General features: G+C 33.8%; 1 long non-coding RNA gene and 1 pseudogene across 1 annotated transcript; both read left to right on the forward strand.

Moving 5' to 3' along the window:
* Positions 1-2,959: 2,959 nt before the first annotated feature.
* Positions 2,960-13,804, forward strand: LOC145135633 (uncharacterized). Its single transcript, XR_013719937.1, has 4 exons — positions 2,960-3,398; positions 12,877-13,028; positions 13,358-13,454; positions 13,564-13,804. It is a non-coding gene; the product is annotated as an uncharacterized LOC145135633 (long non-coding RNA).
* On the forward strand, positions 3,571-12,651 carry LOC145135805 (ribonuclease H2 subunit A-like; annotated as a pseudogene).
* Positions 13,805-16,398: the final 2,594 nt, after the last annotated feature.

Raw genomic sequence — 16,398 nt, forward strand, 5'->3', positions numbered from 1 at the left:
ACAAACTTTCCCATGCAACCTGTAGAACGGATCACTTGAAGATACAAAAACAATCAATGATAAACTCTAGAGTATCTGCCATAGTGATGACCTGCAAACAAATCAATGATGTTTTGAGAAAATTGGCAATTCACAAACTTTCCCAGCCACCCTGTCAAGAATGTGTTTAGTTTTTACTCTTCAAATTGCTCCTGGGATTCCGAAATCAGAATCCACCAAGAAAAAAATATAATCAACTAACCTTAAAAAATCTAAACATCCAAAAATTGAATATAATAGAAATTTGATGTAATTAGACCTCGACTCCATGTTCTTGACTGAATCGCTCCACCACAAATAGACTATAGCGACAATCAATACATTTGTAAATCAAATTTGAACCCATGTGTGTTCGATTTATTCCCTCTGTATCTCGATTTCCTTCAACCAAATTACCTCAAATTGTGTTTGATGCTTCCAATCCACTCCCGTCTCCTCGTCTTAGATCCTCGTCTCTTCTGATTTTTAAGACCACACACACCCACCCAAAACGCAATTAGTGTTTTGTTGTTTTATCCGGGATTTTAATTGTGCGATGCTCGACGATGGAGGATGTCAGAAGATGATTAACGAAAACAGTGGTGAAGAAGGTGGGGGTGTGCGGCCGGTTTTTTCAAAATAATTAGATTAGGGTTTTCTAGTTAAGTAGAGAGAGAGAGAGAGAGAGAGAGAGAGAAATTATAGGAATTTCTATTTAATTAAATTATATGGATTTCCTATTGTACCCTTCTTGCCATTTCAAAGTAACATATTTAGCACATCAGTTTTATAAATATTCATAAATGGTCCAGTTGATAATAGTCATAGATCTAATTATTTATAAGGTTGTGATCTGTTCTCGCGTTCTCAACCTTTTAGGTGTTCTCATTTGATCCTACTCCTATATATATATATATATATATATATATATATATATATATATATGTATTACATCATATGCATTTGAAACTTCCATGCCTCTTCACTTTCACCTAATTATTAACAACCACTCAAAAGTTTTTATAACTAATGATACTTAATGGTACTTATGATACAATTGATTTTTTCTTGCACCATATGCATTTAAAACCTCCATACCTCTTCACTTTCACCTAATTTTTAACAACCACTCAAAAGTTTTGTAACTTATGATACTTAATGGTATTTATGACACAATTGACTCATATTTATGTATATATATCGTTGACATAGGTAGATTATGTTGGTAGTATTTAAAGAATTGTGGATGTCTGTGTGGTAGACTAAAAGATTTAAACAAAAGTTGTCTACAAAAGATATAACTATATATTATATAAAATGTTTTGTTTTATGCAATGCATTTCTTATGCAAGTGATTATTTCTCAATTTTAGCTCCGATTTTTCATCAAGTATGCAATATATTTCTTAAGTAAATAATTATTTCTCAGTTTTAGCTCCAACTTTTTGTCAAGTATTAGTAAGATGAAGTCGATATTTGTTTTCTATAATATATTTCTTAGGTAAATAATACACTCCGAGTATTTCTCGATTTTAGCTCCAGTTTTTATTTAAATATTAGTAAGATCAATTCATCAGTATTGATTTGACAATTAATCTATGATAAAACATACCATTCGATCAAATAAAATGATTATAAATAAATGTCAATGCAAGTTGATATATTATGTCAAATGACTAAAGTATATTGTGTGATTTGAAATATGCTTTTATTTTATAAAAAATGCTTTTATATCTATATATTTATCTACTATAAAAGAGGCCAAAATAATTATATTGTATTCATTTGAAACTTACAAATTTTCAACTTATCATCTAATGACTATAATTAAAAGGCTTTTTATAATTGTACTAGTTGTGAGACTTATGTATTACATGAGTTTATTTAAAAAAAATATATGAAATTTTAACAATTTGAGAAGTTTGAATTTATAAGAAAAATGAAATTGTTTTGAATTATTAAAATTAATGACGCTTTAATACATTGAATACATTACATATATAAATCCTTTCTAATAAATACTTTACATATTAAATGTGAAATTTTAATTTAATAAGATGAAAAATATAATAAAATGACAAGTGGAAAATAGAAAATTCAAAAATTTTAGAAAATGTCATGTGTCAAAATGAAGGAGAAGATGACATGTGGCAAAAAGATTTTGATTTATTAAGGAGAATTAAATATTAATTTAATACTAAAACTCTTTAGCTTTCAATTAATTAACTATTATAACTCAAGAGTTTTTATAACTTATGGCGTCTTAATTTGCTTGATTTAGAGTATATATATAGTTCATGGATATGGATTAGATTGTTATGATTTTAACAATAAAATTGTGGAAAAAAGAAGTAAGAATACATAAAATTCTATTTTAGGAGATATAACAAGAGCAATAATTTGGTTGGTTGATATGCATTTTAGTCAAAAGATTATTATTATGTTTTTCATTTTATTTATTTTTTTATGTTAATCTTCATTTGTTTTTACATATTGTTCCTATTATTAGAGTTTATGTTTTTGTTTGTCATTTTAATATTGTTTCTTGATTCTCTAATTAATATATATATATATATATATATATATATATATATATATATATATATATATATACTAAAAGTGGAAAAACTTACACACAGTACACTTTCATATCTGTCAGACTTGTCCCACTTATTTTTTCGAATGACAATTTGCTCCCTATAATATCATATATATTAAATCTGGAGAACGTCCTTTTAATATCACCCGGATTATGTTAATTGACTGTCCATAATATCACAACTTTTTATTGTTTTGAATTTTGACCTTCAATTTGGGGGTTTTGTTATGTCGGTCGTTTTTTTCTTTTGTCGGTCGTTGCTCCACATGTTCTTTAGTCGTATCTTTCTAGCTTACTCATCTACATCGCTTCCTCGATTCCCATCGCCTATATCTTGCTTCCTACCGCCTCAATCTTCCACAAAACATCTGAAGCGATGATCTGTTCAGACATAGAACTAAAAAATACCTCTTTGTTTCTCCTTTTGTAACCGCCTATATCTCTATCCATCTGCTCCACATCCCGCTGTTGTTTTTCAAGTGTCACCGGTTACCAAACACAAATGAGTGGATATAGTAATAATTCAATGGGTCAGGTCCACCACCCACCGTTGCTTTCTCTATTCACAAGGCTTGAGATGTCGAAACGTTCCATATGCTTCTCTGCCATCTTCCAATTAACCACCGACTGCGAGAGGGAAAATCACCGCCGTCCTAGGCAGACGTCTCCCATTACCTATTAAATCGATCTAAATGCTTGATTAGATGTAATCTTATCTCAATTTTGCTGATCGGTGAAAACCTGATATTCAGATTACCAGATACGGCCGGTCATCCAGCCAGGTAAAATACCCTAAAACCCAAATCGAGAATTTGAATAATTGCAAAATATCGTTATGAATTCATTAATTATTAAAGTTTTTTGCTTTTGTGTTTGATAATCTTCATTAGGCAACTGAAAACAACACTTATGCTAACATGGAAGTTGTATACAAATGTTTTGTAGAAGCCTACAATGTTTAAGAAAGAGACCACTATGTCTGTGTTTTGTGTGTGTTTTGTTTGTCGGATCCTCCTACTTACGGTTTCCACTATTGTACATCATCGAATTCCTTATGTGGGGTATTGATTTGGTTTGTACTCCACCTGGTTTTTAGTGCTTTCAGTTTTGAATATCAATTTTCAGTGTCGTCTGCATTTTAGATTTCAATATTGATACTTATATACATCTACTATGCTACTTAATGATTGCACAACAAACTAAAGCTTTTGTTTATTCCATGAGTTAGGTAATTTTGTCAAATCTAAGGCTTTGCTTATGTTGTGTTTTATGTAGATTCAAAGATATTGAAAGAATATGAAATAGATAATTTGTTTGAAAGTATTAAGACTAATGGAACAATTGGTTGTGTTATTGATGCCATACATCCCAAAGAGATCTCATGTAATACGCCTTGACCTTCTTTCTATAAAATATTGAAAAATTCAGCATCTAACTTCCTCCCGTAAATAAGATCTTTAAGTTAATGTCTATTCTAATTGATTTCATTAACTCTTTACTAATAGAAATCACAATCTCAATGAGATATCACATGAGTTTGCCATGGGCCTTGTCAATATTGTATTGGACATGGGGTATCTGATGGAAAACATAGGTTACAAAATAATACTCTAAGCAGAAAAACATTTAACAATTACATGATTAGGGCACATGCAACCTAAGATGATCTATACCTTTCACACAAAGGCAACATACTATGAACTATCAAACTACAAAAAAACTCTAATAAAATCAGAATTCATAAAGGAAGATTACATACCTCTTTGTTTGTTATAGTAAACAAACCTAAAATCCTTCTTCAAAACTTTGGAAGCAAGCACCAGAAATCTCGTGCCTCTGCTGGTTCACACCCAACCCTAGCAACTACGAGACTTGAAGAGAGAGGAGAGGGGATGGAGAATTTTGGCCTTGGCTCCCAAGAATGGAGTGGACGAACTAATGAGGCCAGGGAGGAGTTTATATAGTTGAAGGAAACTTGAGGCCAAAGCTATGTTTTTTTGGATAAGGCCTAGATTAATTAATATAATAATCAAGCTGCCTTATTTCCTAATCCTAAGCCCCATGAACGGAAATTATAGGCTATTCCTAGCCAACTTTCGTCCACCCCATCCCATGGGGTTCTAGAGTCTTCCTTCTTTAACTTTCAGTAAATAGCCAAACAGTCTTGTCACTTTTAATTAATCCCAAAATTAATTCTAATTAATTTTTGATTAATTATTAATTAAATAATACAATTTCTAATTAATATATTATTTTCGTAGCATATTAATAAATTCATTTATTGTTATTTATTAATCATATAATAAATCAATAAATCGGTCTCTCTTTCTCTCTCTAAAATTTATCCTTTTCAATTAATAGGTTTGATGGCAACCCAAAAGGACTTTGCTAATAATTCAAGATTATACTAACTTAGTTATTGGCTTAGACACCTAATCCAACAGTCTCCCACTTGGATAAGTCAAAAACTAAATTACTGGTATAACTTTTAAATTAAACAACAAATAGTGCTTCCATAGCAACTACCGAACTCTGAACTATACATACATTGGTCCTAAGATAACTGATCTAATATTACTCTATTCTACATGACATCATAGAGATATGATATATGGATTAGAACCAATCTAATTGTCCAAGTTTTGTTTCCCGATTTATGATTTGTGATGACGACATAAAACTTCAAATTGAACACATCAATTGAGTCTTGGTTGGGCCCAACACTATAAGTCAACACCAAATCATCGAGATGTCCAAAGATATTGATTTTTCTGTTAGATAAAAAGGAACAAATAGACTTTGACTTATATGCTTGTATCCTTTACTTGTCAAATCATACATGATACTATGTTTTATAACATCATGTTGCTGACACGTTTTCCTAATATCAATGCACAAACGACTTGTAAATTACAACTCATATATCTTTGTTTCAAGAATATAAGATATTATTGTCTCAAAATTACTCGTGATATAATCCATGAAGTAATTCTCTGAGCGTGGGTTTATCCAATACTTAATTCTCCATTTCTAAGTACTCATGAATGTTGTAGCAATATAATTGTTATGTCTAACCTCTCTAGACAATCTACAATCCAATTCATGACTGTCTTAATTCACTACTTACTTTCCAAAGTATGAGTGACTGTGGAATTTGAATACCTAAATTATTCGGGAAGTAAAACATGCAAAACGAAACACAATAATAGATAATTGACAAAGGCAGTAAAAAAACTCATAAATAATCTCTATTATTTAATCATCGAAAGTTAATTACATTTATTTTTTTACAAGTTTCAAACTAATCATCTAACTACTAAAACTAATATCATCTCTCAAACCAATGTTCCTAGCATGCTGATTATGCTTGACCCTACTCAGAGCCTTCGTCAAAGGATGTGCAAGATTTTCTTCTAATGATACCCTCTTCACAATGAGGTGGCCTTCTTCTACTCAATGTATGATATAATGGTACTTTATGTTGATATGTCTTGACTTGCCATGGTCTCTCGGTTCTTTAGTCAAAGCAATCGCACCTTCATTATCGCAGAAAAGTTTCATCGATTCCTGAATGGTTGGAACTACTCCAAGATCTCCAATGAAGTTTCTCAACCAAGCTGCTTCCTTTGATGCTCCACTCACTGCTATGTAATCTTATTCGCACGTAGAATCACCCACCGTGTCTTTCTTGGAACTTTTCCAAGTAAATGTTCCTCCATTTGATGTGAACACCCAGCTAGATTGAGAACGAAAGTTGTCTCTGTCTGTTTGAAAATTGGCATCACTATACCCAATCGCTCTCAACGTATCACTGCCTCTAAATACTAGAATCATATCCTTTGTCATTCACAAATACTTGAGATTGTTCGTCACTGCTATCCAATGAGCTCTGCCAAGATTTCCATGATAACGACTTACCGTGCTCAGAGCAAAGGACACATCAGGGCGAGTACATGTCATAGCATACATACTTGAACCTATAGCCGAAGCATAATGGACTCGACTCATATCAGCTATCTCTTCATCCATACTTGGGCTTTGAGTCTTACTAATTAGGGCATTGCTTTGAATATGTAACTATCCTTTCTTGGAATTTTCCATACTAAACTGTTTTAGTACCTTGTCCAAGTATGTACTTTGACTACGTCCAGTTAGTCTTCTCTTTCTATCTCTCAACCCTTATCCCGAGAATATAGGCATCCTCTCCTAGATCCTTCATAGCGAAACACTTTCCAAGCTAAGATTTCACTTCTTGCAAGGTTGGAACGTCGTTTCCTATAAGTAGTATGTCATCAACATATAATACTAGAAAAGTTACTATACTCCCACTAGCTTTGACATACACACATGAATCATCCTCGCTCCTAGAGAAACCAAATTCTTTGACTTTCTCATGGAAGCAAAGATTCCAGCCGCGAGATGCTTGTTTTAATCCATAAATGGATTTATCAAGCTTACACACTCTATTAGGAAACTTTGCATCAACAAAACCCTCTGGACGACTCATGTAAACATCTTCAGCCAACTTCCCATTAAGGAATGTGGTTTTGACATCCATTTGCCATATTTCATAATCATGAAAGCCAGCTATGGCGAGCATTATCCTAGTAGATTTTATCTTAGCCACTACTGAGAAGGTCTCATTATAGTCAATCCATGGGGTCTGAGTAAAGACCTTTATAACCATTCGTGTCGTGCCTTGAATGTGTGCACGTCCCATCCATGTCGGTCTTCTTCTTGAAGATCCACTTGCAACCAACTGTCTTTCGACCAGGTTCTTGATCAACCAAATTCCAAACTTGGTTGTTATGCATGGACTTGATCTCATTGCCCATTGCCTATTTCCATTTAGCAGCCTCATGGCCTGCCATTGCTTCCTTGTAGTTAGCTGGTTCTTCCAAATTCACCAGTTTACGATCACTTATAAACGAATCGCCTTCTGGAGTTATATGGAAACCATAAAACTGAGGTGGCATGCTAACTCTAATAGAACAAGGAAGAGGCAACTAAGTTGCAACTGGATCAACTGGAATTTCTTCCTCTGGTTGAGTGGTAGTGTCTTCTAAGGTTCCTTTATTGGTTGACTATTGAATCTCTTCAAGGTCAATTGTGCTCCCATTGTCCTCTTTGCATATGAGCTCTCTCTCACGAAAGACTCCTCTTCGTGCTACAAAGACCATGTTTACACTACGTTTGTAGAACAAATATCTAAAAGACTTTTGTGGGTAGCCAATGAAAATACACCTCTTACTTCTGGCTTCTAGTTTGTCATGAGTCTCTCGTCTAACGAAAGTTGCACAACCTCAAACTTTGATACGTGCTAACGAGGGAAATTTCTCTATCCACATATCGTGAGGTGTTTTGGCAACCTTTTTACTAGGGACAAGATTGAGGATATGGGTAGTTGTCTCTAAGGAATATCCCTAAAAGGAAAAGGGAAGAGTGGCTTGACTCATCATGGAATGAACCATGTCCAACAGGGTTCGATTGCGCCTCTCACCCACACCATTAAGTTGTGGTGTCTTAGGAGTAGTCAATTGTGAAACTATTCCACATTCCTTGAGGTAGTCGTGGAACTCAATACTAAGATACTCTCCTCCTCTATCAGATCGGAGCATCTTTTATATTTCTGCTTAATTGATTCTCGACTTCATGTTTAAACTCTTTGAACTTTTCAAAGCATACTGATTTATGTTTGATTAAGTAAATATAACCATATCTACTATAAGCATCTGTAAACGTTACATAAAACCGATTAGCATCTCTTGTGGTGGATATGAAGGGTCCACACACATCTGTATGTATGAGGTCCAACAAACCCTCACCTATTTCACAAGATCTAGTGAAAGATGATTTTGTCATCTTTCCCAGAAGACAAGAGTCGCATTCATCATTTGGCCTTAGGTCAAATGATTCCAACACTCCATCCTTTTGGAGTTGGGCGATGAGCTTCTTGTTAATGTGCCCAAGACGACAATGCCAAAAGCATGCATTTTCTATACCATTAGACGAATCAATGTGAAATACATTATTGCCCATACTATCAACACAAGTCACAGTTTCATACACACTATTACAAGGTAAAGCTTCAAATATAAAAACACCATTTTTATAAACTAGAATTGAATCATTTAAATCATTAAAAGAGTAACGAAAACCTTGTCTGAACAATGCATGAAATGAAATAATGTTTCGTGTCATTTCTAACGAATATCAGCAATCAATTAAACTAATCCTAACATCACTACTAAGCACAAGTTGATAAGTCCCAATCTTGGTAACATGAGAAGATCGCCTATTTACCATGATTATATTCATCCTCCCATGCTCCACCTCCTCACTTTCTTTTAGTCCCTACAAATCAGAACAAATGTGAAAACCACAACATGTATCAAGGACCCAAGAATGAGTAGATTATGAGTTATTAGTTTGAATAATCTATATACCTGATGACGATGGCTTTACTTTACCATCCTTTATGTCTTGCAGGTACTTGGGGCAGCTACTCTTCCAATGGCCCTTGTGATTGCAATAGTAACAAGTGGCCTCTTTAGGGTCACTAATAGTTCGAATGTCTGAGTTGAGCCTCACATTTGGGTCATTGCTAGATGACCCAGCTTGGGCCTTATTCTTACAGTTACCTTTAGAGCATCCTTCCTCTTCTTCCTTTTGCCTTTACCAATGATGAGGACATGAGCATTAGTGGAAGGGGTTTAATTATTTCCCTCCATTCCTGACTCATCAGTCTGTAGCATGTTGTGGAGTTGGGCCAATGTGGTTTCTATGTTGTTCAAATGATAAGCCAATATGAACTGATCATAACAACTTGGCAAGGAGTTCAAGACCATGTTAATGGCCAACTCCTCGTCAAAATTCACATTGAGCCTAACAAGGCGTTCTATGTATCTTTTCATTCTCTACACATGGTTGCACACGAACTCTCCCTTTTCATCTTGCAAGCCATGAGAGACCTGACCACTTCATATTTCTCTTGACGAGATCTCTTGTGGTACTTTTACACAAGGTCATTGTTCATCTCATATGGGCAGTAGTCCTCATAAAACCTCTGCAACTCAGGAGTCATTGTAGTGAGCATGATGCAAACAACTTTTGTTGCATCATCGTAGTGTTTCTTGTAGGAGGCTAGTTGTTCAATAGTAGTTGTGGCTTCATCGATCTCAACAAGTTTTTCTTCAAGGACATATTGTTTGCCCTCGAATTGAAGAGCCATCTCATTATTTCTCATCCAATCATTGTATTTGGTGCCATCAAATGTCACCGTGGACACGATAGAGAGTAGGGAGAAACCCGAGTGGTGAGTAGATGACGATGAAGCAGAAGCATCACCAGGAGTAGACATCTATAGAGAAAAATAATAGTTTTAGTTATATGACAATAATCCTTAATATTTTAACCCACGATAAACAATTAAGGCTAGAATCCAAAATAACAATTCGCAACTAAGAAGAGGGATGTCATAATCTTATTGCGAGTTTATGAAGGCAGGTAAAAGCAATCTACCAATTTCGAACTATGAAATTCCTAGATATTTTGAGATTCATTGAATCTATCAATGGCATGTTTAATCTCAAGTTATGCTCTACTATTTGTGACTGGGATACCGAGGATCACAAACATGATGTGAATAACCATACAACTATGCTTGGTACTCTCATGTCATTTATCATCTCATTTTAATGTGTCAGTTAACCATACACGCTCCATTAATCAATGATAATTTTTCGAGATGCTCATTATTACTCTTTAATTCTTTATATTCACTATTAGTGTGCGGGTTAACCACACGCGCTCCACTAACTACTATAAAGTATGATGTGTTATTTTGTGGATTAGCATACTTTTCATATTTTTTTCCTAAAGTAACTAAGAGTGGGATTTTATAAAATATTTTAGTTACATAATAGAATTATAATTTTAACAAAGGTAATGTCCTATCAGATTTGTTCTGCTAACGACCTCCACCAAATAAGGAAACGGTGGGTGAGAGTGGACACCCATTCAACTACCATTTTATAGGCAGTTTCCATATACCCCTTATATATATATATATATATATATATATATATATATATATATATATATATATATATATATATATATATATAATATAAGGTGTATTTTAAACAATATAAAACACTAGAGATTTGATATTAATTATTAGAATTAATCATTTATACATTTAAAAAATTAATTATATTAATCAATTAAATAATTAATCAAGTCAGAGATTTATCTCCTAATTTGTAGGCTTTTATTTAATTATCAAATAAGAAACAAATTCGGATTTGGCATATATTAAAACTCATAATTACCAAATAATAAGCATACAAAACAAATTATGTAGATAAACTCGAAAAAAAATTGAATTATTCAGATCACATGTCGTGAGCATCGATGCTTACGTCGTGAGATGCAAAAACCAAAAAAAAATTGTTTAATGAATTCACTTACATGTAATTAGATGAAAGAAAACCATAGGCTCTGATACCACTGAGGGAAAACGTAGGTTACAAAACAATACTCTAAGCGGAAAAACATTTAACTATTAAATGATTAGGGCACATGCAACCTAAGATGATCTATGTCTTTCACACAAAGGCAACATACTACGAACTATCAAACTACAAAAAAAAACTCTAATGAAATCATAATTCATACAGGAAGATTACATACCTCTTCGTTTGTTATATTCGACAAACCTAAAATCCTTATTCAAAGCTTTGGATGCAAGCACGAGAAATCTCGTGCCTCTGATGGTTCACACCCAACCCTAGCAACTAGGAGACTTGAAGAAAGAGGAGAGGGGATGGAGAATTTTGGCCTTGACTCTCAAGAATGGAGTGGATGAAATGATGAGGCCAGAGAGGAGTTTATATAGTTGAAGGAAACTTGAGGCCAAAGTTATGGTTTTTTGGATAAGGCCTAGATTATTTAATATAATAATCAAGTTGTCTTATCTCCTTATCCTAAGCCCCATGAACGAAAATTATACGCTATTCCTAGCCAACTTTCTTCCATCCCATCCCATGGCGTTCTAGAGTCTTCCTGGTTTAACTTTTAGTAAATAACCAAACAGTCTCTGCACTTTTAATTAATCCAATTAATTCCAAAATTAGTTCTAATTCATTATTAATTAAATAATACAATTTCTAATTAATATATTATTTTCGTAATATATTAATAAATTCATTTATTGCTATTTATTAATCATATAATAAATCACTAAATCGGTCTCTCTCTCTCTCTAAAAGTCATCATTTTTAATTACTAGGCTTGAGGGCAACCCAAAAGGACTTTGCTAATGATTCAAGATTATACTAATTTAGTTATTGGCTTAGACACCTAATCTAATAGTATCATCTGACCAAGGTATACACCTATATAGTTAAAATTCAATTGTTAGTAAGTTTCATGAAAACTAATCATTGTTATTACAGGTTTATATTGATACCAAAAGAGACCCTAAAAACTATAAAGTTAAGCTCTCTACTAGATTCCCATATATTGAGTTTGTGGTTGAAAATAATGATGATATTCTCTATCTAATTGTTAGTGGATCAAGTATAGTTGCCCAGGTAAAATTACAGATTTACCCATCATCATTTATGTTTTTGGGAGATTCTCAGTTGTATTGCAATATTACCCATTTGCTTAGATTCAGGTGAATAGGGACCTAGCATTGCAAAATTATGAATTTGATGAAACTACTCAAAACATGCATAAGGAATTTGGATATGGGTATCCTACATGTGATGTTAGTTTAGTCTCTTTACTTTGAAAACCTTTTAGCATCGATAACAACTTTTTTTGTATTACAATTAACACCATGCAGATCGTCAGACTAAAGGTTGGCTAAAACATCACACACATCCTGTATTTGGGTTCCTCTTAATGGTTCGTTTTAGTTGGGCCACATGTGAATCATACTTCTAGGTGGGGGTTAAAGTGTTATGGCGAGTCTTCTTTTGTAAAATCTACTTAATTATTACAAAGTCATACAAAGATGTGGCATAAGTTTCACTTTTATAATTAGGTAGATTTTTCAAAGTAATGTTGTAATCAGGAAAACAAATGGAAGCATAATGCATAACTGGGTATATTTTTAAATTATGCCTTGATAAGGATTAATTTGATAGTATGTTGCTGTAATAGAAAAAAATGAAAGTAGGATGCGATAATAAATAAGTAAATATTGTTGTTTCTTGCACTCAAGTCCTAACTGTGATGATGAAACCACAGGTGATGTGGAGGATCGTGTTATAGTTGTTGAAACTATAAGGCAACATGATACTAGAGAAGTATACTACACAATTTTTCTCATGTCACCAACAAAGATTGAGGTTTCATTTTTTGAGAAGCTTGACAAGGTTAATACCACACAGATATACCAGGTATATCCCATATCACATATGACAATTATTTTTGGCATAAATGTCTAGAAAAGGTTACTTATTCTATTATAACTTCTGCTATGTATGATGACTCCATAATTGTTAGGATAAAGGCACCTGGATGAGGACCAACAGATTGAGATGAATGGGAAATTAGTTCGTTTGTTTTTCATATTAAGATATTACTTGGGTAGATTTTCTAAGTAAGATGCTTAGATAGGAATAAATGTAACTAGGATGCTAATAAAATGAAAGTATGTTGCTATTTATTGTGCTTACCACTAATATTATTACATTTTAAAATGGTTGGTTATATATACATGGTGCAGAAGTTGTGCTGAAGAAGCATCGCGTATGCTGCAAGGAACTCAGTTAGGCGGACAAACTGTTTGACTTTCATGAGGTCGGAGTCCTTCAATTAAACAGGTTTGTTTGAGTATTCTTCTCAATACAAGTTGGTTGCTCATCTATCATTTTCATCTTTTTTGGAACTCAACTAGGTGTACACTGATCTGATGTACTTATTAAATTTCAGGGTCAGGGTTAGATAAGTCAATACAATGGTGGATGATACTAATACTATGGACACAAGAGTTATGGATGGTATGTTGTTGCTCCTGTAGCACAAGTTCCTAATATGTATTATGGACATAGAGGAGCTTATGATGGATATGGTGGTTATCCACAACAACAACAACCACAACTACATCATCATCATGTAATCATCATTAAGTACCAGTTATATTACCCACTTTCTTTTTTTATCCATTAACTGTTGTTATTTCTGCAAACAAACGATTAATGATGTCAAATTTGTAAAATATTTATTAGATTTATGACTTAATGTTTTTTTTGCTTCATTTATTCCTTCTTTATGCAGAACTTGGCAAAAAGATGTTAAAACTTCTAAATCATTTAGTGGGGGTAAAGGTAGGCTTTGGATTTATAATTTGATATTTGTATATGATATTAGTTGCACAATAGTATATAACCTTTACGTTGTTCTTATTGGTGTGGGATATTAATGTCTAATGTATACGTTTTTTATTGTTCATATATGTGCATGATAACATTGTTGGAGTAGGTTTCAGGTGGGATATTTATGAATTTTCAATAGAAAATAGTAAGTTCTATCTATCAAATAATGTTGACACCTGTATTTTAGTTGTAGATTACCCAACCTATTGAATCCAAAGAAGGACCCAACTATTCTATTGACTGACAATGTTAAATGATGGCTTCTGTTAATCCATGAAAAGTAAACCTCTAGTAATCCGAACCAAAGCAGATCCGAAGTCAACTTGAGTCCGATATGTGAAGATGTTCCAAAGCTTATCCAGTTCCGGATTGAAATAGTTTCCGAGATTAGTATTTTGATGTGATTGAGTCTGTACAAGCATTTAATGTTTTTTTGTCTTTTATTGATGGAACAGTTCTTAGGACCAAATCAGCAAATCTTTTAAGTGTCGCAATTTTCAAACACTTAGTATTATTTAGTCCTTAGAATGTTTTCTCAGTTTGTACTATGTCTCTCCTTTACTATATAAGGAGTTGAGGTTTCATGTATTATGTATCAAGAAAAGAAAGTAATCAAAATATTCTCTTCACATCAATTTCTAACTCTCTTGCAAGTCAAATTTCTCTCACTTACATTCTACTTTTCTTAAATTATATTTACTTTGTTCATACTCATTTTACTTTACTTGGATATTTTGTTGAACACTTTGTTGAATATTATCTTCAAGTCTCGACTGGTTTACCAGAATTGACTGGACCAACTTATTAGAAGCATACATTGATCTTAAAGGTTAATTCAAGGTTTGAGTTTTCAAACCTTGTCCGTGCATTGAATCTTGTTCTCACAATTGGTATCAAAGATTGAGTGGTTGTCCTTTGAATCCATAAGAACACATTATAGTTGATTTGAGATTACCTTGGTATCTCAATCATTTTTATGTTAAAGATAAAATTTATTCTATATACTGCTTCTGCTCTAATACTTTAACTTCAATGGCTACTCTTAATCAAACTCAACAAATGTTTTCAATGCAAATAACAATTAGCGTAGGTTGCCCTTCTCGTGCCCCATTGCTAGTTGTTGAAGAGTATGATCACTGGAAAATTAGGATGGAAAGATTTTACTTGGCAAGGAAAAATGTGAAGAAATATGGACGTCTGTAGAAGAAGGTCCTCATGTTCTGGTTAGATAAATGGTGAGAGATGTTGCTACAACTCTCATGGGCCAATAAGATCAATGCCCAACACCACTTACTGTAACGCCCGCATATCCGGACTAGTCAATTTAGAGACAATGAGCACCAAAAATGAGTTTTTATGGAAGATTATTTAGAAGGAGTAATCTTAACCAAGTTGTAGAATATTTCACAAGGGTTTCGTACATATAAAGAATGCCGAAATCCGAGTTATAACGAAGAAGTTATGGTCCGTCGAAGTTTCGCGACAAAACCAGCACGGCACTGCACGACGTAAATAGTGAACGATAGAGGACTTTTTAGCCTTAGTAATCTAAACAAAAGCTGTAGTATACATTAAACCGAGAGCGTGCATAAAACGAACGCACAAATCTGACTTCGTATGAGGAAGTTTTGAATTTTCTAAAATTTGGCTTAGCAGTGCACAGCCCGAAACTCAAATTTTAGATCGAGCGTTTTTTTGGCCGATGCGACCTAAATGAGAGTTGAAGATCTCATTAATAGGAACTCAACGGTAAAAAGACAGACGAAAACGGAGTCCGTATGTAGAAGTTATGAATTTTACGCATACATTTAATAGTATAATCTCCTCGTACTGTTAAATTTAAGATCGGTCAAGAATTAGCCGACGGAGTCAAAATGAAAGTTGTAGATCTTATTTTTACCTACACGTGGATATAAAGAACGTCGAAAACGAAGCTCGTATGTGAAAGTTATGAAATTTTGAAAATCGGCTGATTTCCACCTTGTGTGCGATGCCACGTGTCAGCACCAGGCTCAGACTTGGAGCTCAAGCTGGCTCACGACGTGAGCATCATAAAACTCACAACGTGAGTGACCCTCCAGGCCCCTATAAATAAGAGGTGAAGCCTCCATTCTTCCTCACACCTCCCATCACTTCCCTCTCTCTCTAGAACCTCTCTCTAGCCCCAAAACCCCCCGAAAAGCCTAGGGAACCTCCCTAGCACGAGGCGGAAGCCCCGAAGCGCCCGACGGCTCCGAGAAGAATAGCCTTTCGGCTCGGAAACGCTGCTCCTGCGAAGCCCGGTTTTTAGCAAAACCCGCTGTAAGTTAGATACGCCTACCCTAATTTAAATATAGCTTATATATAAATATAATATCGTTATTGTGAACCTATAAATAAGATTTATCAGTTA

The sequence above is a fragment of the Lactuca virosa genome, chromosome 9, assembly GCF_052849685.1.
Source record: "Lactuca virosa cultivar CGN04683 chromosome 9, Lactuca_virosa_CGN04683_v6, whole genome shotgun sequence".
NCBI lineage: Eukaryota > Viridiplantae > Streptophyta > Magnoliopsida > Asterales > Asteraceae > Lactuca > Lactuca virosa.